Below are 27,942 nucleotides of genomic sequence, written 5' to 3' on the forward strand. Positions count from 1 at the left end.
AGGTCCTTCACCTTTATTCAATGATCATAACTATCCCCTATAATTCACATACATGTCATGAATAATTCATCAAGCACAATACCGGCCAAGCCCGTTCAAATGCTGATGGAAAATAAAAATACAAAGCCTTCTCAGGAGAATCTATTCGTTAATTCTCCGCATGCATAATTCTGCATGCTTAGGCTACAAAGAAGGGAGAATGACTCGTTTTCACATTCAAAATCCCGTTGAGTGGATATAAATGCTGTTTGGTTAAACCACGACTTGTGCATATGCTGAATGTGACACGGTGTGGAAATAACAAATAGGTAATTATTGATTTGGTTTTATGATGGATTATTCTGTAGGGATGTAACAATATATGCATAGGTCAATTTATATTTTGAAATTTCAAGGATATCGATCTGTGCTCGGCAAATTGGCCTTCCGGAAGATAGGTATTAGTGTTGTCCCGATACAAATATTTGTATATTGGTACCGGTACCAAATGTATTTCAATACTTTTCGGTACTTTTCTAAATAAAGGGGACCACAAAAATGCCATTATTGGCTTTATTTGAACAAAAAATCTTACGGTACATTAAACTTATGTTTCTTATTACAAGTTTATCCATAAATAAAATAGTAAACATACGAGACAACTTGTCTTTTATTAGTAAGTAAGCAAACAAAGGCTCCTAATTAGTCTGCTGACGTATGCAGTAACATATTAACATAGGGGCGGCATGGCGTAGTGGGTAGAGCAACCGTGCCAGAAACCTGAGGGTTGCAGGTTCGCTCCCCGCCTCTTACCATCCAAAAATCGCTGCCGTTGTGTCTTTGGGCGGGACACTTCACCCTTTGCCCCCGGTGCCACTCACACCGGTGAATTGAATGATGAATGATAGGTGGTGGTCGGAAGGGCCGTTGGCGCAAATTGCAGCTACGCTTCCGTCAGTCTACCCCAGGGCAGCTGTGGCTATGAAAGTAGCTTACCACCACCAGGTGTGAATGTTTGATGGGTTCCACATGTAAAGCGACTTTGGGTACTTAGAAAAGCGCTATATAAATCCCAGTTATTATTATATTGTGTCCATCCATCCATCCATTTTCTACCGCTTATTCCCTTTGGGGTCGCGGGGGACACTGGAGCCTATCTCAGCTACAATCGGGCGGAAGGCGGGGTACACCCAGGACAAGTCGCCACCTCATCGCAGGGCCAACACAGATAGACAGACAACATTCACACTCACATCCACACACTAGGGCCAATTTAGTGTTGCCAATCAACTTATCCCCAGGTGCATGTCTTTGGAGGTGGGAGGAAGCCGGAGTACCCGGAGGGAACCCACGCAGTCACGGGGAGAACATGCAAACTCCACACAGATTATCATTATATTATTTTGTCAAAAATTATGAGGGACAAGCGGTACTTTTTAGAGGCGGTATAGTACCGAATATGATTAATTAGTATCGTGGTACTATACTAATACCGGTATACCGTACAACCCTAATAGGTATCGATACAACATCGATTTACTTGACTTGACTTGACTTGACTTTATTAATTCATGCTTGCAGTGGAGCCAGGGCCCCACTGAAAAAACAGCTGAACTTTACAATGAATATCAAACAAACAAAAATTAAAAAAAATAAAAGAACAGACAGTATTTCATATAAAAATTTAAAAAAAATAAAAATAAAATAAAAATAAAAAATAAACATTTTCAGGGCAACAGCAGCATGGAAACTATTAGCATTCTGGTATATGACTGTATTACTTATTTAATTAGATAGTATCATTATACAGTTGAATTACAGTATGCAGGGTAGAGTTTTTAAGTCTCTTTGTCTTGGCTTTGGGCTCGGGTTCAGCCAGCTTATGTTGGTTCCTCAATGTCCTGACAGTGCGGCTGCCTCATGTTGGAGGTAGCAGGTCATGCAGAGGGTGTTGCTCATCATGCATATCCCTGACCAGCTTCACTGCAGCCTCCTCTCTCCTGCTCTGGAGTGATGGTAGGGGTTGTGAGATGTTTCCAGCTCTCCTCATAATGATTTTACAGGCACGTTTCTGGACTCGCTCTAGCTCTGCCTGTTGTTTTTTGGAGCAGCCCACTAAGAGCACTGAGCTATATTCCAGACACGGCCTGAAGAGAGTGGTGTAGATGGTAACAAGGTCGTCTGCAGGTAGTCCATGTCTCGCCATGACTGTGAGGTAGTGCAGCCGCTTGGAGGCGGTTTTTATTACCTTCTCGATGTGCACATCTCCAGTCAGGTTTTGATCGAGATGGTAACCCAGGTACTTTGTTGTTTCTACGACATGGTAAACCAGGTACTTTGTTGTTTCCATGACAGGGACCTCCTGTCCCCCCAACATCAGTGCAGGAGGTTGTGATGGATTTCGGGCAAAACATATCCGGAGTTCTACCGACTTTTTCCCGTTGAGTATCATTTTCTTATTTGCCGCCCATTCATCCAGCCTTTGTGCCTCCTGGCACATCGTTGTGTCTGACATGATGCTGGATATGGGGATCGCTCTCGATAGCCCGATGTCGTCTGCATATCCGACATCAAGGGTGTCCTCAAACATAGCATCCTGAGTGGCCATATAAAGAAGGAAAACATATGGGGAGACAACATCCCCTTGTGGCACCCCAGATGTAACTTCAATCCAGGGGCTGTGAGCTCCATTTGCCACCACTCTCTGTCTCCTTCCTGAGATGTAACTATGTAGCCAGGCTGTCAGATATGGGCACAGTTCTAGGTCCTGTATGTTTTGCATCAGGATCCCATGGTCAATTACATCAAAAGCTCTCGACATATCTGCCAACAGTACTCTCACCATCGTTGGTTTGGAGTCGGTTTCGGTAAGCCAGGTGTGCATCGCCCTGACTAGAGCCGTTGTAGTACTGTGCTTAGGCAGATATGCATATTGATTTTTACACATTTAAAAGGCAATATCTCGATTTTATCGATACTAGAAAAAATCAATCAATCAATCAATGTTTATTTATATAGCCCTAAATCACAAGTGTCTCAAAGGGCTGCACAAGCCACAATGACATCCTTGGTACAGAACCCACATAAGGGCAAGGAAAAACTCACCCCAGTGGGACGTAGATGTGAATGACTATGAGAAACCTTGGAGAGGACCGCATATGTGGGTAACCCCCTCCACTAGGGGAGACCGAATGCAATGGATGTCAAGTGAGTCTGACATAATATTGTGAGAGTCCAGTCCATAGTGGATCCAACATAATAGTAAAGAAAACATTGGATTTAAGAACGACAGACTTGTAGTTTAGCACTTTTAATGACAAGGACGTTAAACGTGACTTAAGTCTCTCCGCACACATGTGGCGTCATTAAGCGAAAAAGAACAGATATCTACGGTGGTCGAGAAAGGTCAAAACAAACGCAAACAGCACCAGACAATATCATTGATTACAACACAACAACAATGTATTACTGTAGTATTTTTAAAGAAGTAAAAATAAAGGTATTTGTGACTGAAAAAGTGGTCACACTTCAGTTACTCTGCAAACTTCGTTCATTACACCCACAACCATTTGGTCCGTCTGTCGCCGAAACTTGTCCGCTGTCATTTACGTTTCGTGTATATTAAAATGAGAGTAGTAGCAGGTCAAACTACTGCTCATTTAACCTGAAAATATTTGGTTCCACTTTACTGCTCAGGTAAACCTACTGCTAATTCAACCTGAAGAGATGTTGGTTGCACTTTATTTTTGAGATTAATATTGTATTATTTCAATGTTGAAAAACAACAGCAAAAGTAGCAGGTAAATCTACTGTTAAAATATTGGTTACTGTACTTTTAGTGAACATTTCTCAAATGTTGAAAACATGAGCAGAAAAGGTTTCCTCTTGTTAATTCAACCTAAAGTGTTGGTTGCACTTCAAAAAAATAATGTGTGAATGCATTAGCCATTAATTGTTGTTTACTTGCTTGTTTGTATCCATAACTCATACCTAATTCCCTGACAAGAATAGGTTCAGCATTATCAGTGTACCGTGTTTTACCCAGTTTCCCCTAAGGGGAACAACGTTCATGTATGTTTGATGAAACATTTAAAAAGGGGCTTTCACATGCACTTCACCTTTCTTGCTCCACATGCTGGGGTCCAGACCAAGTCCAGACCAATAACGGCAACACAAGAATATAACAGTACTACTGTCTATAAGTAAATGTATAACATAATAATCAAAAGTTGGGTCTTTATTGTATGACTTTGTGTGCATTGTGCTCCCACTTTTAACAGATTATTAAAAGAAGCCCATGATATTAGCACATCATTTATACATTTATACATTTACAGTAACAAAACCTCTGTTGGCTTCACTTTCTTTCACATCGGTCCAGTAGATCCTGATCAGTTCATGGACATTTTCAGCGAGATAAGGATCCCAGCAGGCACAGGACATTGATACAACATTGATTATACATACAGTCGTGGTCAAAAGTTTGCATCCACTTGTAAAGAACATAATGTCATGGCTGTCTTGAGTTTACAATCATTTCTACAACTCTTATTTTTTTGCGATAGAGTGATTGGAGCTTGATGAAGTTTGGTTCTTTTATTAATTTATTATGAGTCTACAGAAAATGTGACCAAAACTGCTGGGTCAAAAGTAAACATACAGCAATGTTAATATTTGCTTACATGTCCCTTGGCAAGTTTCACTGCAATAAGGTGCTTTTGGTAGCCATCCACAAGCTTCTGGCAAGCTTCTGGTTGAATTGTTGACCACTACTCTTGACAAAATTGGTGCAGTTCAGCTAAATTTGTTTTCTGACATGGACTTGTTTCTTCAGCATTGTCCACACATTTAAGTCAGGACTTTGGGAAGGCCATTCCAAAACCTAAATTCTAGCCTGATTTAGCCATTCCTTTACCACTTTTGACGTGTGTTTGGGGTCATTGTCCTGTTGGAACACCCAACTGCACCCAAGACTCAACCTCCGGGCTGATGATTTTAGGTAGTCCTGAAGAATTTGGAGGTAATCCTCCTTTTTTTTTGTCCCATTTACTCTCTGTAAAGCACCAGTTCCATTGGCAGCAAAACAGGCCCAGAGCATAATACTACGACCACCATGCTTGACAGTAGGCAAGGTGTTCCTGGGATTAAAGGCCTCACCTTTTCTCCTCCAAACATATTGCTGGGTATTGTGGCTAAACAGCTACAGTTCTTTCCTCCAGAAGGTCTTATTTTTTAGGGGCGGCATGGCGTAGTGGGTAGAGCAACCGTGCCAGAAACCTGAGGGTTGCAGGTTCGCTCCCCGCCTCTTACCATCCAAAAATCTCTGCCGTTGTGTCCTTGGGCGGGACACTTCACCCTTTGCCCCCGGTGCCACTCACACCGGTGAATTGAATGATGAATGATAGGTGGTGGTCGGAGGGGCCGTTGGCGCAAATTGCAGCCACGCTTCCGTCAGTCTACCCCAGGGCAGCTGTGGCTATGAAAGTAGCTTACCACCACCAGGTGTGAATGAATGATGGGTTCTACATGTAAAGCGACTTTGGGTACTTAGAAAAGCGCTATATAAATCCCAGGTATTATTATTATTATTATTATTTTTGTCCCTGTGATGTCAGATGAAACAAAAATTTAGCTGTCACTCAATTGAGCCAAATATTAACATTGCTGTATGTATACTTTTGACCCAGCAGATTTGGTCACATTTTCAGTAGACCCATAACAAATTCATAAAAGAACCAAACTTCATGAATGTTTTTTGTGACCAACAAGTATGTGCTCCAATCACTTAATCACAAAAAAATAAGAGTTGTAGAAATTATTGGAAACTCAAGACAGCCATGACATTATGTTCTTTACAAGTGTATGTAAACTTTTGACCACATCTGTACATGTCCTTAAAAACTGACTTTGAAACAACGTTGCAAAATAGTTGTATTTGTAAATTGAGACAACGTTGGATCCACATTGTTGGTTGGGAAATTACCAAATGTCTATGGTCAAATCAACGTCACAACCTGACATTGAATAAACGTTAAAAAGCATGTTGTTTCAACGTTGTATTTGTGTTGTAAAATATTAGTCGGAAAATTACCAAATTTCAATTCTTAAATCAACGTCAGAACCCGACATTGATTAAACGTTGTCAAAAAGCATGTTGTTCCAACGTTATGTTTGAGTTGCTCAATGTCAGGACCATCCATCCATCAATTTTTCTACCGCTTATTCCCTTCGGGGTCGCGGGGGCGCTGGAGCCTATCTCAGCTACAATCGGGCGGAAGGCAGCGTACACTCTGGACAAGTCGCCACCTCATCGCAGTCAATGTCAGGACCTAATTCAACAAGTGCTCAACGTTGTTTTAATGTCATGTGCCTGCTGGCATGAATCCGAAACAATCCTATTTAGGTATTGAATGAGAGAATGGACATGGACAATGTTAATGTTTTTTTTGTCTTCATTGTGATTTAATTCTCATTCATAGGAGAACGACACTGCACTGTCACTACATTATTATTATAAGTCTCTTTACAAGTCAACCCATTTAATACAAAAGCAAATGAGTACCGGTAGTCAGCTCTGCAGAAGGTATTATAAAATGAGGGGTAGATCTCGAAATGTTTTGCCTCGTTTAATACACCTCTGTATGGGCACCATTAGATGCACAAAGCACATCAAGAGGAGACTCGATTTCTTGCCTTGTTCGCTGTAGCATGTCCTCATCAGGGGTGGCAATAGCATCAGTAATGTTTTGCTTCAATGTCCCGTATCCTCGTTTGATATAAGATATTGTCAATAAGTCCTTCGAAAAAATATACCTGGTGAACAAGGTGGCTGGGGAATTGTGCCATCCCTTCCAACCCACCGGTCTGGAAATAAAAAATGATTAAAAACGGCATGTGAAAAATGTTGATAACCACTGAGTACATACAACAGATCGGATTAACATCAATTGATTTTGAAAGAAATGTTTGAGGTTATAGCATATATCAGTGGTTCCTAACCTTTTTACAGTGATGTACCCCCTGTGAATTTTTTTTTAATTTAAGTACCAAAGCAAAGCATTTTTGGTTGAAAAAAATAGATAAAGAAGCACTATGTCATCAGTTTCTGATTTATTAAATTGTATAAAATATTGCTCATTTGTAGTGGTCTTTCTTGAACTATTTGGAAAAAAAGATATTAAAATAACTAAAAACTTGTTGAAAAATAAACAAGTGATTCAATTATAAATAAAGATTTCTACACATAGAAGTAATCATCAACTTAAAGTTCCCTCTTTGGGGATTGTAATAGAGATCCATCTGGATTCATGAACTTAATTCTAAACATTTCTTCACAAAAAAATAAATCTGTAACATCAATATTTATGGAACATGTCTACAAAAAATCTAGCTGTCAACACTGAATATTGCATTGTTGCATTTCTTTTCACAGTTCTTTTTGACAGACATTTTAGTGAGAAACCTGAGCTTGTACTTCACTGAGTTTGAACTTACATTCATATTTTGTTGAAGTATTATTCAATAAATATATTTATAAAGGATTTTTGAATTGTTGCTATTTTTAGAATATTTAAAAAAAATCTCACGTACCCCTTGGCATACCTTCAAGTACCCCCAGGGGTACGAGGACCCCCATTTGAGAACTACTGGCATATATAACATATTGCCTTGTTCATTTTACATTTGGACTCGGTTAAGTCTGAATCGGTTTTCATTAGTAGCCAGTTCCACAATGTGATTAGTGCGGAAATCAAAAGGAGATTTTGCATTAAAAATAACGTAAACTCACTAATCTATATGAGACACTTATCAACCAAACAATACATTGGATAATAATTATAGTTTTGCATGCAAAAACAATGTGAAATACATATAAATGACCAATGAAATGAATAAAATAACATGTTACTGTTACGCTCTGTGGGGCTGGAACCCTCTAGGATGCAGAGACGGGAGGCGCAGCTCAGGTAAAAATGGATTTAACGACAAACAAAAATGTGCAGCAGGGAAGTGCACAAAGCTCAAAAAGGAATCAGCAACACAAAATGCAAAGCATCATTTTCAGGCACATGCTCCTGTTTTTGTAAGACTTTCTCCAAAAAAAAAGCTAGTCAATAACAATCTCCATGACAGCATTTTAAGAGTCTGCTGCAAAAATGTGAGTCCCTCACAAGTATTTTAAGTGAACTCGCGGGCCACCAGTTGAATAACCCAAATGATGAAAACGAGAGGACCTAAAATGGAACCTTGAGGAACACTGCAGGTATGACTTTAAAGAAGTTGAACAAATGACTGAAGAAAACAAGCTATAGCAACAACTTAGTTACATAAATCACATTAAAAAAAAAGTGTAACTGCCGAAAATGAGAGGACTTAAAGGCGTGCCTTGGGGAACTCCTCAGTTATGTAAATCATAAGCTTGGACCGCAGTGTTCTGTGCTTGCTAGCAAGATTAAAGTGTCAATGCAAGGATCTGACAATGTGTTTACATTGATCCAAAGAGCACACTAGTGTTTTTTGGAATTTGCTGCAAAAAATGTTTGTTTCCCAAGTTTTGGACTGAACTCGGTGTGGTGTCATTCCCAGGCCGGATCTGAGCCTTGGTCCACCAGTTGAATAGTGCAGCTATCCCTGATGCTAAGAATAAAAAAAACACAAATACAAATGGTAAATGGTACAGAACAGCAACATACAAACTCAACTGGTATAGATTTTATTTTGTCCCACTGGCAATCAAAGCACTTAACAACAGAAAACTACTGTAATAACTGGATGCAATAATAAGGAGTGCAATATTGGGATAGTGCAATACGAGAAGTGTGCTGTACGGGGGGCAGTGTAATGTGTGATCTCATAACTAACTGATATACCTGTGCGCTGTTCACTGTTGTCACTATATTGTCGGATGAACTGTATGTATGTATGTATGTATGTATGTATGTATGTATGTATGTATATAAAACGCTCTGTCTTGATGTCCAAGACAAATTTCTCCTCGGAGACAATAGAGCTAATTATTACTATTATTATTAAATACGAAACAGAAAAAAAATATTTATTCCATCAATGACCAATTGCATGTTTTTGTTTTTCAAAAATGTTGTTTTGAAAATCTACGTAAATACTTGATGCATTGTGTTACTGTAAAAGTTTTTAAATTAAAGACTCATTTTGAACAATGTAATACATAATGCACAGAATTGTTACATTTTAATCAAAAAAGTGCAGCACCCACATTTTGCAATATTTAAGATGTTATTACAAAATGCGTGACAAGAATTTTATTACAAAATGCAGCCGATTATTACAAAATGTGGCATTATTATGCAAAACCCTAAACCAGTGAAGTTGGCACGTTGTGTAAAAGGTAAATACAAACAGAATACAATGATTTGCAAATCCTTTTCAACTTATATTCAATTGAATAGACCGCAAAGACAAGATTTTTGATGTTCCAACTGAGAAACTTTTTTTTTTTTTTTGCAAATAATCATTAACTTTTAATTTAATGGCAGGAACACGTTTCAAAAAAGTTGGCACAGGGGCATTTTTACCACTGTGTTACATGGCCTTTCCTTTTAACAACACTCTGTAAACGTTTGGGAGCTGAGGAGACCAATTTTTGAAGCTTTTCAGGTGGAATTTTTTTCCCTTCTTGCTTGATGTACAGCTTAAGTTGTTCAACAGTCCGGGGTCTCTGTTGTCGTATTTTACGCTTCATAATGCGCTATACATTTTCAGAGACCAACTGTAGTTACTGACAGTGGTTTTCTGAAGTGTTCCTGAGCCCATGTGGTGATATCCTTTACACACTGATGTCGGTTTTTGATGCAGTACCGCCTGAGGTATTGAAGGTCACAGGCTTAGCTGCTTACGTGCAGTGATTTCTCCAGATTCTCTGAACCTTTTGATGATATTACGGACCGTAGATGGTGAAATCCCTAAATTCCTTGCAACAGCTCGTTGAGAAATGTTGTTTTTAAACTGTTCGACAATTTGCTCACGCATTTGTCCACAACGTGGTGACACTCGCCCCATCCTTGTTTGTGAATGACTGAGCATTTCATGGAAGTTGCTTTTATACCCAATCATGGCACCCACCTGTTCCCAATTAGCCTGTTCACCTGTGGGATGTTCCAAATAAGTGTTTGATGAGCAGTGCTCAACTTTCTCAGTTTTTTTTGCCACTTGTGTCAGCTTTTTTTAAACATGTTGCAGGCATCAAATTCCAAATGAGCTAATATTTGCAAAAAATAACAAAGTTCCCCAGTTCGAACATTAAGTATTTTGTCTTTGCAGTCTATTCAATTAAATATAGGTTTAAAAAGGATTCGCAAATCATTGTATTCTGTTTTTTATTTATGATATACACAATGTGCCAACTTCGCTGGTTTTGGGTTTTGTATAATGAGGTGAAATTTTATTACATCATTAAATAATGCACCATTATTACATAATGCGATGTTAGATGGGCACCACGTAGAAAGATAGTTTGTCACATGTTATATTTGGTCATGGTAACTGAGACAATTTGTGAAGATTTTGGGGAAAATTTGCATCCAACACAGAATCATATCTGAAAAGCAGGGCGTACGGAAACTGAGGTACCACTGAATTTAGTTCACCCAATGGTGGTCAAAGTAGGGGACATTCTTGGTTTCTCCGTTATTGACAGCACTGTAAAACCATGGCTTTTTCTGGTACATAACTGTCAGTCATTAAGACATACGAATAAAGATGCAGTTGCAAAGGAAAACACACTTGGGTCAAAGGGAGATGAGAACAAAGCACACAATGCAGAAGGAACAGGCATTGAGATTGTTATTGTCTGATGAAGGTCTGCTGAAGGTCAAAGCATGACTGAGCAACAGAACCCTCCTTTCTCATACCTCCACCTCCCACCTTCATGAAATGTCATTCAGTCTCGTGTCCCTGCTGACGCACTGTCGCGGCCCCTGCCTGACTTCTATCAGCTTGCCAGTCTGCTGGTTAAATAAACAGCACACCACCTGGGTCAAGTCATGCCCTCCATCTGAACCATGCATGCAGGCCTTCATCCGTGTCATCAATCAAATTGAACGATTAAATTCCTATCCCCGTTGCAAAAAAAAAGCAACTTTTTTTAACAAAGAGTGAGAAGGTGTAAATGTGTGCTAATGTATGCGGCTTTAATGGTGCGCCTGAGTCCAATTAGACGGTCACTGTCACAGCCCATCATTCACTTATCATCTTCTAGACTCATCTCGTCTTTTACCCTCAGAGAACAGTCATAAAAAACTGTTACAAATTAATTTTTACTCTCATTCTTTAGGAGGCCAACTGACATGACTGCAAACATGATTCCATTTCCAAAGTGTGCAGTTGCTGATGCATAGTCACTCTGGACCAGACTTGGGCAAATTAAGGCCCAGGGGCCACATGCGGCCCGTTAAGCTTTTCAATCTGGCCCGCCGGACATTCCCAAATATCTTTTTTAGATCTTTAAAGGGGAACATTATCACCAGACCTATGTAAGCGTCAATATATACCTTGATGTTGCAGAAAAAAGACCATATATTTTTTAACCGATTTCCAAACTCTAAATGGGTGAATTTTGGCGAATTAAACGCCTTTCTATTATTCGCTCTCGGAGCAATCCGCCATTTTCTCACTTTCGTCGGTGTGTTGTCGGAGGGTGTAACAACACGAACAGGGACGGATTCAAGTTGCACCAGTGGCCCAAAGATGCGAAAGTGGTAAGAAATTGGACAAACTTTGTTCAAAATACGAGGCTCTGGGGAAAGCCGACGAAATGGTCAGTCGTTTATTACGCACACTTTACCGACGAAAGCTATGCTACGACAGAGATGGCAAGAATGTGTGGATATCCTGCGACACTCAAAGCAGATGCTGTCATCAACTCCAAAACTGGACAGATCAGCTTTCAGGAAAAGAGAGCGAATGAGGGTATGTCTACAGAATATATTAATTGATGAAAACTTTATTCATTACTCGCGGTTTTACGTAAATGATTATACATAAACTGTGTTTACCAATAATTTAGCTTAAAAACATTTATTTTTTTCAATCATTCGAGTACATTCGGGTAGTCTTGTGTAATGCAGTATTTTGTGTTTATTTAGGTATGGTTAACCTGAGTGCTGAAATCGTGGAAAAATATATGTTCTTAGCGCGCCTGAAATGGGCTGTCTGCACTCTCAAAGTGCATGTTGTTGCCAAATGTATTTCATATGCTGCAGTTGTTAGTTTCCTTTAATGCCAAACAAACACATACCAATCGTTGGTTAGAAGGCGATCGCCGAATTTGTACTTGCTTTCTCCCGTGTCGCTGGCTGTCGTGTCGTTTTCGTCGGTTTCGCTTGCATACGGTTCAAACCGATATGGCTCAATAGCTTCAGTTTCTTCTTCAATTTCGTTTTCGCTACCTGCCTCCACACTACAACCATCCGTTTCAATACATGCGTAATCTGTTGAATCGCTTAAGCCGCTGAAATCCGAGTCTGAATCCGAGCTAATGTCGCTATACCTTGCTGTTCTATCCGCCATGTTTGTTTGTATTGGCATCACTATGTGACGTCACAGGAAAATGGACGGGTGTATATAACGATGGTTAAAATCAGGCACTTTGAAGCTTTTTTTTAGGGATATCGCGTGATGGGTAAAATTTTGAAAAAAACTTCGAAAAATAAAATAAGCCACTGGGAACTGATTTTTAATGGTTTTAATCCTTCTGAAATTGTGATAATGTTCCCCTTTAAGATGGAAACTAGCTGCCATTATGATGTGCAGTGATACAAAGTATTTCTATATTTGGATGATATACCAGTTATTATGGTAATCTAATTAGTTACTATGGTCATCTAATTAGTTACTATGGTAATCTACGTCACAGCAGCTCAGACGAGGCACCAAGCAGTGTGGGCGGGAAGCGTTTCCACAGACGCGGAAGGAGATTTTCACAACAAAGTTCTAAAGCTTAGTGATGTATCAGATGTATCAGATTGTATAGGGTTTATTTTGTACCCTTCACGTTCATATTTCCCTGTTTGTTTCATTTTTGTTGCGTTTCATTTTATTGTAAAATATGTCGATCGAAAGGGGGTGTGACATTCATATTTTGTTAATATTCAGTGTTTTATCGTTCATAGAAAATTTTAAAATTCCATTATGTTTTTTAAGGCGGTCTGTCATAACGTTTTTAGCATTCAATCAGACTATATTGTGAGGTTTTGTATTAGTGTTCCTAAAAATAGATATACGGCCCCCAGACAAATTTTCTTCTCTAAATGTGGCCCCTGAGTCAAAATAATTGCCCAGGCCTGCTCTGGACAGTTAAAGGATCTTCGAGTGACCATTTTAGAGCCATCATGATTCATTGATTGCTACGTTCCAGGGAATATAACCTCGTCATGCAATCAATTGACCAAGACCTGTGAAGGACGGGAATGACCCAACTCATGTTTGGGTCTTTACTGATGAATTGCAAAACCCTTACAAAATCAATGTGTGAAATGAGTCCACGATCGTGGATGATGTTCTCTTATTTCATCAACTGGCTCTAATGGCAGGTCACTTAGGATCCTGTCACCTACTCATAGTGCTTGCCCACAAGACTCGTGCCATCTGTTGTTTGATCTCGTATCTTGAGGACATTTTGAGCTTCTCATATCTGTCTAATTCTGTGATCAATTGTTTCCCTTTTATTGTTCCTAAGGTCACCTGAGACAAAGGAGCTTGAGTTGGGATAACCATTTGAGCAATATTTCAGAAGTGGGATACACTGAGGAGAGCTCATATACATTATATTGCCAAAAGTATTTGGCCACCCATCCAAATGATCAGAATCAGGTGTCCTAATCACTTAGCCCGGCCACAGGTGTATAAAATCAAACACTTAGGCATGGAAACTGTTTCTACAAACATTTGTGAAAGAATGGGCCATTCTCAGGAGCTCAGTGATTTCCAGCGTGGAACTGTCATAGGATGCCACCTGTGCAACTAATCCAGTCGATAAATTTCCTCGCTCCTAAATATTCTGTGTTTGGAGGCTGCCAGGAGAATGGTACATTTTGGACTGCATTGTGCCGAGTGTGAAATTTGGTGGAGGAGGAATTACAGAGGGGGTTGTTTTTCAGGAGTTGGGCTTGGCCCCTTAGTTGCAGTGAAAGGAACTTTGAATGCTCCAGGATACCAAAACATTTTGGACAATTCCATGCTCCCAACCTTGTGGGAACAGTTTGGAGCGGGCCACTTCCTCTTCAAACATGACTGTGCACCAGTGCACAAAACAAGGTTCATAAAGACATGGATGGCAGAGTCTGGTGTGGATGAACTTGACTGGCCTGCACAGAGTCCTGACCTGAACCAGATACAACATCTTTGGGATGAATTAGAATGGAGACTGAGAGCTTCTCGACCAACATCAGTTTGTGACCTCACCAATGCGCTTTTGGAAGAATGGTCGAAAATTTCTCCGTAACCTTGTGGACAGCCTTCCCAGAAGAGTTGAAGCTATAATAGCTGAAAAAGGTGGACCGACATCATATTGAACCCTATGGGTAAGGAATGGGATGGAACTTCAAATCCATATGTAAGTCAAGGCAGGTAGTCAAATATATAGTGTATGTATGCCACTGATCTCAATTATGTCTCATTTATTTTGAAGGAGGATTAAATAGAACAAAATGAGATTTATGAGCACTAAAAGAGATTGTATGTATGTTCCTTTCATGTCTTGATTATTGCCCCCTGGTAGGGTCTCCCAAGACCAACAGGTCCTAGGTGAGGGATCAGACAGAGAGCAGCTCAAAGACCTTTATGAAAAGTACAAATCGAGGACCAAGATTTCCCTCGCCCGGATGCGGGTCACTGGGGCTCCCCTCTGGAGCCAGGCCCAGAGGTGGGGCACGATGGCGAGGTGTCCCCATGGGGCCCGGCCGGGCTCAGCCCAAAGAGGCAATGTGGGTCCCCCCTCCAATGGACTCACCACTCATGGGAGGGGTCATGGAGGTCGGGTGCAGTGTGAGCTGGGCGGAAGCCAAAGGCAGGGCACTTGGCGGTCCGATCCTCGGCTACATGAGCTAGCTCTTAGGACGTGGAACGTCACCTCGCTGTGAGGTAAGGAGCCTGAGCTGGTGCGTGAGGTGGAGAAGTTCCGGCTAGATATATTTGGACTCACTTTGACGCACAGCAAGGGCATCTGGAACCTGTTCTCTCGAGAGGGGATGGACTTTCTTCCACTCTGGCGTTGCAAGCAATGAGAGGCGACGGGCTGGGGTGACAATTCTTGTTGGCTCCCCGGCTCAAAGCCTGCACGTTGGACTTTAACCCAGTAGACGAGAGGGTTGCTTCCCTCCGCCTTCGGGTTGGGGGACGGGTCCTGATTGTTGTTTCTGCTTATGCACCAAACAGCAGCTCAGAGTACCCACTCTTTCTGGATTCCCTTGAAGAAGTACTGGAGAGTGCTCCCTCGGGTGATTCCCTTGTTCTGCTGGGGGACTTCAACGCTCATGTTGGGAACGACAGTGAAACCTGGAGAGGCGTGATTGGCAAGAATGGCCGCCCGGATCTGAACCCAAGTGGTGCTTTGTTATTGGACTTTTGTGCTCGTCACGGATTGTCCATAACAAACACAATGTTCAAACATAAGGGTGTCCATATGTGCACTTGGCACCAGGACACCCTCAGCCGCAGTTCCATGATCGACTTTGTTGTTGTGTCGTCGGATTTGCGGCCTCATGTTTTGGACACTCGGGTGAAGAGAGGGGCAGAGCTTTCTACCGATCACCACCTGGTAGTGAGCTGGCTCTGATGGTGGGGGAGGATGCCAGACAGACATGGCAGGCCCAAACCCATTGTGACGGTCTGCTGGGAACGCCTAGCAGAGTCTCCTGTCAGAGAGTTTCAATTCCCACCTCCGGAAGAACTTTGAACATGTCACGAGGGAGGTGCTGGACATTGAGTCCGAGTGGACTATGTTTCATGCCTCTATTGTTGAGGCGGCTGATTGGAGCTGTGGCCGCAAGGTGGTTGGTGCCTGTCGTGGCGGTAATCCTAGAACCAACACCAGCGGTGAGGGGTGCCGTCAAGCTGAAGAAAGAGTCCTATCGGGTCCTTTTGGCTCATAGGACTCCAAAGGCAGTGGACAGGTCCAGACAGGCCAAGCAAAGTGTGGCTTCAGCGGTCGTGGAGGCAAAAACTCGGACATGGGAGGAGTTCGGGGAAGCCATGGAAAACGACTTCCGGACGGCTTCGAAGCGATTCTGGACCACATCCGCCGCCTCGCAGGGGAGCAGTGCACTGTCAACACTGTGTATGGTGAGGATGGTGTACTGCTGACCTCTACTGCGGCTGTTGTGGATATGTGGAGGGAATACTTCGAAGACCTCCTCAATCCCATCAACACGTCTTCCTATGAGGAAGTAGTGCCTGGGGAATCTGTGGTAGGCTCTCCTATTTCTGGGGCTGAAGTTGACGAGGTAGTTAAAAAGCTCCTCGGTGGCAAGGCCCTGGGGGTGGATGAGATCCGCCCGGAGTTCCTTAAGGCTCTGGATGCTGTGGGGCTGTCTTGGTTGACAAGACTCTGCAACATCGCGTGGACATCGGGGGCGGTACCTCTGGAAACAGTCACTCTATTAATGCTTTCAGTGCCGCGTCTCTTGTGGCCTTGGCAAGTTAATGTGCACATTCTCTATCAGTCACCCTCTATCATACGGCACTCATGCATACATTTGCTGCTGCCTGTGGACAAGGGAAAGGGCCGCTTTTTTACAGTGTTTCATTCAGTAGTACCTTGGCGTGCGAGTGCCCCTTCTACAGAATGCTTTAGGTTGCAAGCAAAAATTTGAGTTGCCACCTCCCCAGTGCTATCAATCCATCAAAGTTTATTTATATAGCTCTTAATCACAAAGGCTGCACGAACCACCACGGCATCCCTTGAGCTAAACCAGGAGTCGGCAACCAAAAACGTTAAAAGAGTCATATTGGACCAAAAATACAAAAAACAAATCTGTCTGGAGCCACAAAAAATTAAAAGCCGTATATAAGTCTTATAATGAAGGCAATACATGACGTAAGTGTCTATATTAGCTATAATAGCCTACTATCAAAATGACTATACGTCGCAGGCTGAAGCAAATCTTTGTTGACAGAAATGTTGAAATGTAATATTTATTCTACACATTTTTACAACATTAGAAAACTTTAGTGAATCAGAGGCTTCTCAGAAGATGAGATAACTCTTGGAAATTACTGGCTTTTAATGGCAATCTTTATTGCAGACCTTAAGATCCATTACACACATAACAACACAATACAAAACATTCAAAACAAAACAATAAAACATTAAAAACAAAACAATAAAACATAACATATAGATGTGTGTGCCAAAGATAAAGGAAACGGCAGGCTGTCTTCTTTTAATAGATTTATTACAATCTTTGGCAAGCTAGGTAATGTTTGCTGTGGTCTGGAACAACATGGCACACAAACAACTATCAGAAATGCAGCCAATATTACATACAGATAATGTGTCATGAGACATGCAAATATAAATTATATACAAAGAGGATAAAAGTAAAGGATATTAAATTAGCTCAAATATAACTACAAATGAGGCATAATGATGCAATATGTACATACAGCTAGCCTAAATAGCATGTTAGCTTTGATTAGCTTGCAGTCATGCAGTGACCAAATATGCCTGATTAGCGCTCCACACAAGTCAATAACATCAACAAAGCTCACCTTTGTGCATTCACTCACAGCATGAAACTTTTGGTGGGCAAAATGAGACAAAGAAGGAGTGGAAGTTTTACATGTAAACAAACTGTTGCGTCACAGTCCACACTATGGTGAGTTCAAGAACCGCCGAATTGAGTTCACATCGTTCAAACGATGTTCACCAAATACTGTCATCAGTGAAGCATACACACAAACATATTAAACAGTGGGCTTTCTAAAAAGTTGGAATGTTTGTGTCATGTTTGTCCTCAAACAAAAATCATACTAAAACAAAAAAATTACTTTTCCCCATCTTTTTCTATTTTTAATAATTTTTTTAATATGCTCCAGGGAGCCACAAGGGCGGCACTAAAGAGCCGCATGCGGCTCAAGAGCCGCGGGTTGCTGACCCCCGACCTAGGTTGTTTTAATGTGCTTTAAAAATAAAGCTTGACTTGACACAGTCACAAAGAACAGTGCTCTCTTGTTGTTGCCAAGCAGCTTACAGTTCTGGTCACACCTTTAAATACATTCATCATAAGAATGAATGTCCTAGTAATTTTACGACCTTAATGATTTGTTTGAACTGGAATTATTTACTGCAGTAGTGCTTCCACTTACGAGTTTAATTGGTTTTATGATGGAGCTCGTAACTCAAACAATTCTCAAATCAACGGTATCCATCAAAATGAACTCATATTAATTTATTCGGTGCTTGACCCTCAAAACAGCAGAATTTTAACATTAAACAAACCATTGAAAAAGAAACTTTTGGATTAAAAATGTTGTTTGAACTACAATAAAATCAAATGTAATATAAACAAACAGTTTTATAATGTATTATGTACAGCATTTAGAGAGCTGACTCTCCTTCAAGCTGCCTTTGGGTCAAACATACCATCAGCAGCTTCTCCATATTTGCATAGAAAAATGCAGATGACACTCGAATAAGTCGACCACAATGCCCGGTCATGTTTTTGATGATGTGCAGTATTTTTTAAATTCAATTAATAGTATCCGCTTCCCGTTTTTGCTCCCACTTTTTCATTTATTTCCTGATGGAAGATTAATATGAAGCCATCATCTAAACCAGGGGTGTCAGATGTATAGTCTGCAGGATCACAAACAGGTTTAATCCGGCCGGCGGCCCACAAGATGAGTTTGCTGAGTATAAAAATGAGCTGCAATTTTTTTTTATGAAATAAACTGCTGTTTTAAATGTGTCCACCGGATGTCGCAATAGCAATTCAAGTGTAACTCACGTCCAGAGGTGGGTAGTAACGCGCTACATTTACTCCGTTACATCTACTTGAGTAACTTTTGGGATAAATTGTACTTCTAAGAGTAGTTTTAATGCAACATACTTTTACTTTTACTTAAGTATATTTATAGAGAAGGAACGCTACTTTTACTCCGCTACTTTTATCTACATTCAGCTCGCTACTCGCTACTAATTTTTATCGATCTGTTAATGCACGCTTTGTTTGTTTTGGTCTGTCAGACAGACCTTCAAAGTGCCTGCCTTACTGGTGACGTTTCATTTCGTTCCACCAATCAGATGCAGTCACTGGTGACGTTGGACCAATCAAACAGAGCCAGGTGGTCACATGACCTGACTTAAACAAGTTGAAAAACTTATTCGGGTGTGTACTGTGCAATCTAATAATAAAAGTTCCAATCAATCAATCAAAAGTGTGAAGGAAAAAATATACTTTTTTATTTCAACCGCACGAGGACGTTCCTGTCTTCACAATAAAAGTGCCGCTCCATCGCGCCTGCGCTTTCAAAACAAGAGTCTCCGAAAGCCAGCGCAAACAAGCTAGCAAGCTACGGCGTTTGACGCCAATATATTTCTTGTAAAGTGTATAAAAACGAATATGGAAGCTGGACAAATAAGATGCCAAAAACCCACCACTTTCATGTGGTATTAGACAGAAAGGAGGAACTTTCCTTCTCCTCCATTTGAAAACGTGGACGTTATCATCACAACTGTCTGATTACAATCAACGCAAGTCATCAGAATCAGGTAATACACCAACTTATATTCTTGTCTTCATGAAAGAAAGGAATCTATATGTTAAACATGCATGTATATTCATTAAAACACCTTTAACATGTAAACAAAAACAGCAAAATAAATACATATAAATTATATACTGTATATATCAATGTATATGTATGTGTGTATGTATGTATGTATGTATATATATATATATATATATATATATATATATATATATATATATATACATACATATATATATATATATATATATATATATATATATATATATATATATATATATATATATATATGATATGAGTGTGTATGTTACTCATCAGTTACTCAGTACTTGAGTAGTTTTTTCACAACATACTTTTTACTTTTACTCAAGTAAATATTTGGGTGACTACTCCTTACTTTTACTTGAGTAATAAATCTCTAAAGTAACAGTACTCTTACTTGAGTACAATTTCTGGCTACTCTACCCACCTCTGCTCACGTCACACAACACACTGTTTAAGATGACGTGTCAGCTGACTTTAGGCGCCCTGTGGATCGGCTGCCGCTACTCCAATCAGCGCAGGTGCAAGCTATTAGTTGCTCCTGTTGTGGCTGGCGGCAGACAAGTGCTGTACCTTTTTTATTGTAAATTATCCACTCAACGGATAAAATCAAGAAACGGCAAGATGCAAAGACTAAACTCAAAATGAACGTCATCTTTGTAGTTAGAATGTTGTGCAGCGCTCGCAATCGGTTGACGGCACTGTGTGCACACTGAACTCCATTGTAAAAATGTGTATTTCTACATTTGTTGTTTGTTCTATTTTATGCTTAAATCTAGCACGTTCACATTGTTTAAGTTTTTAGTTATATTACCTTTAATTTGGCTATTATGGTGTCATTTGTTGACAATTATTTTGATTATATTAAAATTGTAATATATGAATGATGATAAATGAATGTGTTGTGGCAGTATGCGGATTTCACCAATGTGGCGGTTTGACGAAACACTCGATTGCTTTTCCAAACAACACTTTAATGGTGAACTCCCAACATGAGAATGCTGAACAGGAAGTGCTTAAAGTCTAATGGCTTTGTAAAATCACTGAGAAAAAGTCTAATTTAATTGTGTTCTCCATGGTGGTTTTTGAAACTGCATCATATGTTTCCTAACTTGAAGTGTTTTGCCAAGAATATTAATTGCAATAAGTACATTTTAAGAATGTGCTTGTTCTATTGTTGGCCAAAGTAAAACTAAAATAATTTTTGATGTTGTCTTTATTTTTAAATGATCATGCCATGAATAGATGTTCCTCCATGCGGCCCCTGAGCTAAAATGAGTTTGACACCCCCTGATCTAAACAGTAAACACAAGTCTTGTGTTGGCTCTCATGAAGTCTGCCATGATTAATACTTGTTTTTGTTTTTGAAGGAAATAGCTAACATTGTGATACTCTGTGAAATCAATGTGCGGACATAATGCTTAAAATGACCAAAATATGTAAATATTACATGTTGTTGTGAATTTGCCTGCTACTATATTACTACAAATATACTTACAGCATGTAAATAAAACAGTGGTGGAGGTTTCTGAAGTTTTTTTGGAATCGTTTTATAGGCGGAATCAATCAATTAATGTTTACTTACATAGCCCTAAATCATGAGTGTCTCAAAGGGCTGCACAAGCCACTAGATAGAATATATTTAATCCCCATTACCTGCATTGTTCGCCACCTACTGTATTGCTACCAAAACTTTAACTTTCTTAAGTTTAAAAGCATGACTTCACTCCTCTTAACATATGTCTTGTCATCATGGTCCAATAGCTCAATCTGTATTTTTTTCTCAGCCTATTTTATGAAGACTAACATTTTCAAGTGGTCTCAGTCAGCTTGTGTCATGGATGCTAGTGATTACACTTGAAAAGCAAATCATCCGAGGAATCACTTCAGCCGCCTTTGTGGCGGGTTAAGAGATGTTTTATTTATCAAAGATCATATTGTTTGAAGAATAAAGCACTCACAGAAGTCAAGTCATGTGATTTTATACGTTCATCCACATTAATTCCACTGCAGAATGTCTTTGTTGCTGTTTGCAGCATTAGTATGAATTTGATTTTGTATGAATTAATTTATTACCTGTGTACTCTTTTTCGCTGTGTTGTCTTTCCGGCTGCTGTGTTTTAATTAAACCCAGCTTTCCTGTTGCTTAAGTGTCAGCACTGTGATCTAATTCAGGGGTTCTTAACCTTTTTGACCTCAGGGCCTAACTTTTCCATTACAGAGCCACTCCAAAAAAATACTGAATTAGGAATCTTACTCTTGTTTTTAATCACATTTGATAATTATATCTGTTTACAACCTTATGAAATGATATAAAACCATGTTTTAATCAAAAAGCGTATTATTTATTTAACACATAAACCTTAGGGTTAGGTCAGGCTAATTAGAAAAATAAGTACTAACCAAATATATTGCATAAGAAGGAACTCAAAAATAGCTGACAAAAATACATTTTAACAAAATGATTTGATAATGAATATGTTTCCTTACTAAAGTATCAATAAAATTAAAGTGCAAATGAAAATACAGCTTCACCATTTTAGTCATAATTTTTGCACTTAAGAAAATTCTCTATGACTTTATCTCCAGACTTCTTCTGTTTGTATGATGTTATCATCCATCCATTTTCTACCGCGTGTCCCTTTTTTAGGGGCCTCGGGGGGTGCTGGAGCTTATCTCAGCTGCATTCGGGCGTAAGGCGGGCTACACCCTGGACAAGTTGCCACCTCATCAAGTACAAGTGCCTTTGCGGCCCGTTGGGACCACAGCTGAAAAACAAATATTCTTTGGTGGCCCACGACGGGGCACTTGCAGCCCAACAACTATGTCCACTATGGACTGGACTCTCACTATTATGTTAGATCCACTATGGACTGGACTCTCACAATATTATGCTAGATCCAGGTCGCCCAGGGGGGGAGGGTCCCCACATCTGCGGTCCCCTCCAAGGTTTCTGATTGTCATCCCATTGGGTTGAGTTTTTTCTTACCCTGATGTGGGATCTGAGCCAAGGATGTGGTTGTGGCTTGTGCAGCCCTTTGAGACACTCGTGATTTAGGGCTATATAAGTAAACATTGATTGACTGATGATTGAACAATGGGCCCTATGGTTAAGAAACACTGATCTAATTGACCTCAAGTGATGAAACACTGTTTTACCAATCCTGATCCTTCTCATCCTTCCATTATTTTGAATACCATCGGAACTGTATGGAGGTAGAAAGGAAAAAGTAAGTACAAGTTTGATTGTAGACGATAACGCAACTTTGTATCTGAAGTTTTAGTAAGACACAGGTGTCAAACTCAAGGCCCAGAGCCCACCACATTATTTTACGTGGCCCGTGAAAGCCTGGAAATGTGTGTCTACAGGGCATTTCATCTTTTTTGATTAATGTTTTTCAATTTTTCTGAAAAATAAATGTAATGCATGCAAATACAGTTCTTAACTTGATATTATTTGATACAACAAGCTATTGCAAGCTTTTGTTTTTGGAACCCTTGTAATATTGTACACTAGCTGATCCAAAATATCTGCTTGTCACTTTAACTTCTAATTCCAAAGCCAGTTTTCTATTTGTTTGTATTTAATGATAATAATCAAATAAAGAGAGAAAGTTGTGTAATAATCAGTCTCTTTACGATTTTGCAGGCTTTTTTTGGGGTGTTTGCAGCCTAAATTAATTTTAAAACGTTGCATTAAAATTGCCCTGGTGATCCAAGAAGACATTTGATTGGTTAGACAGTTATTTTGTGTTTGAGTGCTGCTGGGACAAATTTGTTTGGCGAAAATATCGATGATTGACCAAAATGTGCAGGATGGGGCAAAGTTGCAAGGTTGCATAATTTGCAAGGATTGGTTTAATATGCATACATCGCAGTAACCTGAAAAGACAAATGAATATCATGAAGGGGCCCTCTAAGGGCTTATGTAACTCTGATGGCACCTACGATGAAAATAAGTTTGACGCACCTGGTTTAATGATTTGAGAAATAATGCATACCTGCCAACATTTGCATTTTAAAAAATTCCAGAAAATAAGGGAAATTATGCAAGGGGGTTGGGTTGCCAGCGGAAAGGCCCAACTTCTTACTGTGTGTTATTTGTACTGATGTGCTTTTGTTTAGATGTGATATGCCAATGCTATCCTCAATGTTGTTGAGTGGACCGCATTTTTTTATATAATGAAAGTTAAAACAGAAATAAATTAAAAAAACCACGGCGTCTATTGAAAGACGGGCAAAATACTGGAGTTGGCAGTAATTATCTGTCTTTCAGTCCGCAGCTATTCTGGACGTCTTCAAAACCTATAGTGCCCCTTTCTACTATACTTTACTTTCTTAACATGGCTGTACTTAGTGTGGACTCAGGCTGTCTTGTTTGAATATCACTGTATTATTGCTTGTACTGTAACTTGACCTATACCTCAAAGCTCCATGGACTGTCATAACCTGTCGTGGCAGGCCTGACTTTATTTTGTATTTTTCCTTATTTCTGTATAAAGTTCCTTTCCTGTGCTTTTATTTTTGTTTTACTTTCTATTTGCCTTCTCCACTCCTCTGGCCTGAACGCTGTCGACCTCACCTGTCCCTGATTAGCAATCTGGGCACACCTGTTCCAAAATGCCAATCGGGCTTCTTTATATTCCGGTCTGCCTTGCACACAGGGCTCGATCATTGTAACTTGTTGTGTTGCGTGGGCACTTCCCAGGTGCAATATTCCTACCTTGTTTTTGACATTATAGTTGTCACGTTCAGGGCGCATGATGATGCGGGTTTTGTTCTCCCAAGATGCAAATGGACGAATCCGGACAGGACTTGCAGGTAATAACTTGATTTAATAATAAAACAACACAAAACAGGTACAAAACAGAAAACAAACCGACTGGAAAAGGTGTCGAGCGCACCGGAAGCTAAGGCTACAACTTAGCAACAACTATGACATTTAGCAGGGGCTAGGAGACAAGCAAAGACTTACTAGCAGGCGCGTGACACAAATAAAGAAACCAGGCTGACTGACTGGAAAAGGCAGGCTTAAATAATGTCAGTGATTACAACAGGTGCGCGTCAGAAACACAAGCGGCAGGTGGAATTAATATGTAACTATGGTAACCAACTCAAAGGTGCACAGACAGGAACAAAATGAGTGCAAGACTAACAGAAAACACACGTGACCCGAAAACCCAAACAGAAATATGATCCGGGCAGCGGATCATAACAGTACCCCCCTTTAAGGGACAGATTCCAGATTTTCCCTGGAAAAACTAAAACCCACCAACTACACAACAGTTCAAGAGTCAAGGGAGGGCGGAGGGAGGACTTGGCGGAGGGTTGCCAGGCCACGTGTCCCCGAATCCACCAGGGACGACTCAGGTGGCGGCGGCGAATGGAACGCCGCTTCCGCAGGCGAGGCGGGCGACCACGGAAAGGCCACATTTGTGGCTGACGAGGAGGTGGGCGGGAGTGACGCCAGAACTTCAGCAGTCTTTGAGTCTTACGCCTAATTCGTGGGCGTACAAGAATTAACCCCTGAGAGGGCTGCATGCCGGTGTCTGATGGCTGTTTGCGCAGCTGGCCAGCCGGAGGTCGTGGAGGCAACGACGCTGGCGACGAGGAGGGTGGCGGCGCCGTGGGAAGGCCCGCCGGAGAAGAGGAAGGAGCAGACGTCGGCGTGGAAGCGGCAGGCATCGTCATCGAGGTAGGCGAGGCCGCAGCAGGAGTCGACGTCACCGCCGTGGAAGCAAGAGGAGTCGCCGCCGTGGAAGCAGGAGCAGTCGTCGCCGTGGAAGCAGGAGCAGTCTAGACTAACAGAAAACACACGTGACCCGAAAACCCAAACAGAAATATGATCCGGGCAGCGGATCATAACAGTAGTCATGTTTACCTGCGCTACGCCTGCTGTCTCTGCATTATGGGGTTCTAGACTGACGGAACCTAACATGGACTTAATTTCAACTGTCATTTCTGGGCCTCCAAGATCCCTGGCATAATGCCAGGTGAAACATTTTAAATATATTTTAAGGTAACAATAACACAAAAATTAGTCTTCAAATATATGTTAAAAGTTTTATTTTTTGTTGACAAATTACCCCTCACTGTGTCTGCTAAAAAAAATTCTGAACCTAAGACATATTTAATTGAGGAGACCTGGTATAGAATATACAAAAGGTTCATTGGGTAGGCTAATATGATGTCAGGGGACACAATTGGCATTTAATACAAGGTTGGGCATGTCCACATTTTTAGACCTAAACTTGATTTAAACCCATGCTAATTAGTCTATGATAAATGTTGCAGTAGTTAAAACTGTTGCTATAAGAGTAAATGAAACCCATTATTTGGACTACTTCACTTTATCAAAATTAGAAGGCTCCTGATTCCTGATTTTTCTTATTTAAGGACATGCACACACCATGCATTTGCACTGGGATGTGTTCCTCTATCGGGTTCGAAAGGGCACGTAATTTTGCAATGCATTGTGGGGCCACGGTAACTATCTTTTATGGCCAAAGTTTTTGTTTATATGGTTGTACTTTACCCGTGGTAATGTGAGAAAGAGCAACAAACTGGTTTAAAATGGATCATACAAAATAAAAGAATTCAAGGGACCTTACCGAGACAAACTGTACCCTATTCCAAAGACTCGTTACCTCAAAAAAAAAAAAGTACAATTCGTGGAATTGATCCATATGAGCATGTCCAGTGGGGAAGAGATTTGAGTAAGCTGCTGCTATTGTCCAAGCCCATCCATCCATTTTCTTCCGCTTATCCGAAGTTTGGTCGCAGGGACAGCAGCCTAAGCATAGAAGCCCAGACTTCCCTCTCCCTAACTACTTCGTCCAGCTCTTCCCGGGGGATCCCCAGGCGTTCCTAGGCCAGCTGGGAAACATAGTCTCACCACCATGTCCTGGATCTTCCCCGTGGTCTCCTACCAGTCGAACACGACCTAAACACCTCGCCAAGGAGGCATTTCTACAAGATGCCCTAACCACCTCATCTGGGTCCTCTCAATGTGGAGGAGCAGCGGCTTTACTTTGAGCTCCTCCCGAGTGATTGAGCTTCTCACCCTATCTCTAAGGGAGAGCCCTGCCACCCGACGGAGGAAACTCATTCCGGCCGCTTGTACCCGTGATCTTGTTCTTTCGGTCATAACCCAAAGCTCATGACCATAGGTGAGGATAGGGACGTAGATCGACCAGTAAATTGAGAGCTTTGGCTTAGCTCCTTTTTCACCACGACGGACCGATACAGGGTCCACATCACTGCAGGCACTGCACCGATCCGCCTGTCAATCTCACAATCCACTCTTCCCTCACTTGTGAACAAGACCCCGAGGTACTTGAACTCCTCCACTTGGAGCAGGATCTCCTCCCCAACCCAGAAATATCACTCGACCCTTTTCCGGGCGAGAACCATGACTCAGATTTGGAAGTGCTGATTTGCATCCCAGTCGCTTTACACTCAGCTGCGAACTGATCAAGTGACAGCTGAAGATCCTGGTCAGATGAAGCCAGCAGGACCACATCATCAGAGACCTAATCATGCAGCCACCAAATGGGATCCCCTCAACGCCCTGCCTACTCCGAGAAAATTCTGCCCATAAAAGTTGTAAACAGAATCGGTGGAAACAGATAAGACACTGATCATAAAGGGAGCGGACCACCACAATCAGGCGGTCCCATACTCCAAACTCTCTGAGCAATCTCCACATGACTTCCTGAGGGACACGGTCAAATACCTTTTCCAAGTCCACAAAGCACATATAGACTGGTTGGGAAAATTCCCATGCACCCTCAAGGATCCTGCCAAGAGTTTAGAGCTGGTCCATAGTTCCACAAACAGGACACAAACCACGCTCATCCTGAATCCGAGGTTCAACTATCCGACATAGCCTCCTCTCCAGTACACCTAAATAGACCTTACCGGGAAGGCTGAGGAACGTGATCCCACGATAATTGGAACACACCCTCAGATTCCCCTTTTTAAATAGAGGAACCACCGCGCCACTTTGCCAATCCAGAGGCGCCACCCCCGATGTCCACGAGGGGTGGTATAGCTTGGTTGGTAGAGTGGCCGTGCCAGCAACTTGAGGGTTCCAGGTTCATTCCCCGCTTCCGTTATCCGAGTCACTCCCGTTGTGTCCTTGGGCAAGACACTTTACCCACCTGCTCCCAGTGC

This window comes from Nerophis lumbriciformis, linkage group LG15 (assembly GCF_033978685.3).
Source record: "Nerophis lumbriciformis linkage group LG15, RoL_Nlum_v2.1, whole genome shotgun sequence".
Taxonomy (NCBI): Eukaryota; Metazoa; Chordata; class Actinopteri; order Syngnathiformes; family Syngnathidae; genus Nerophis; species Nerophis lumbriciformis.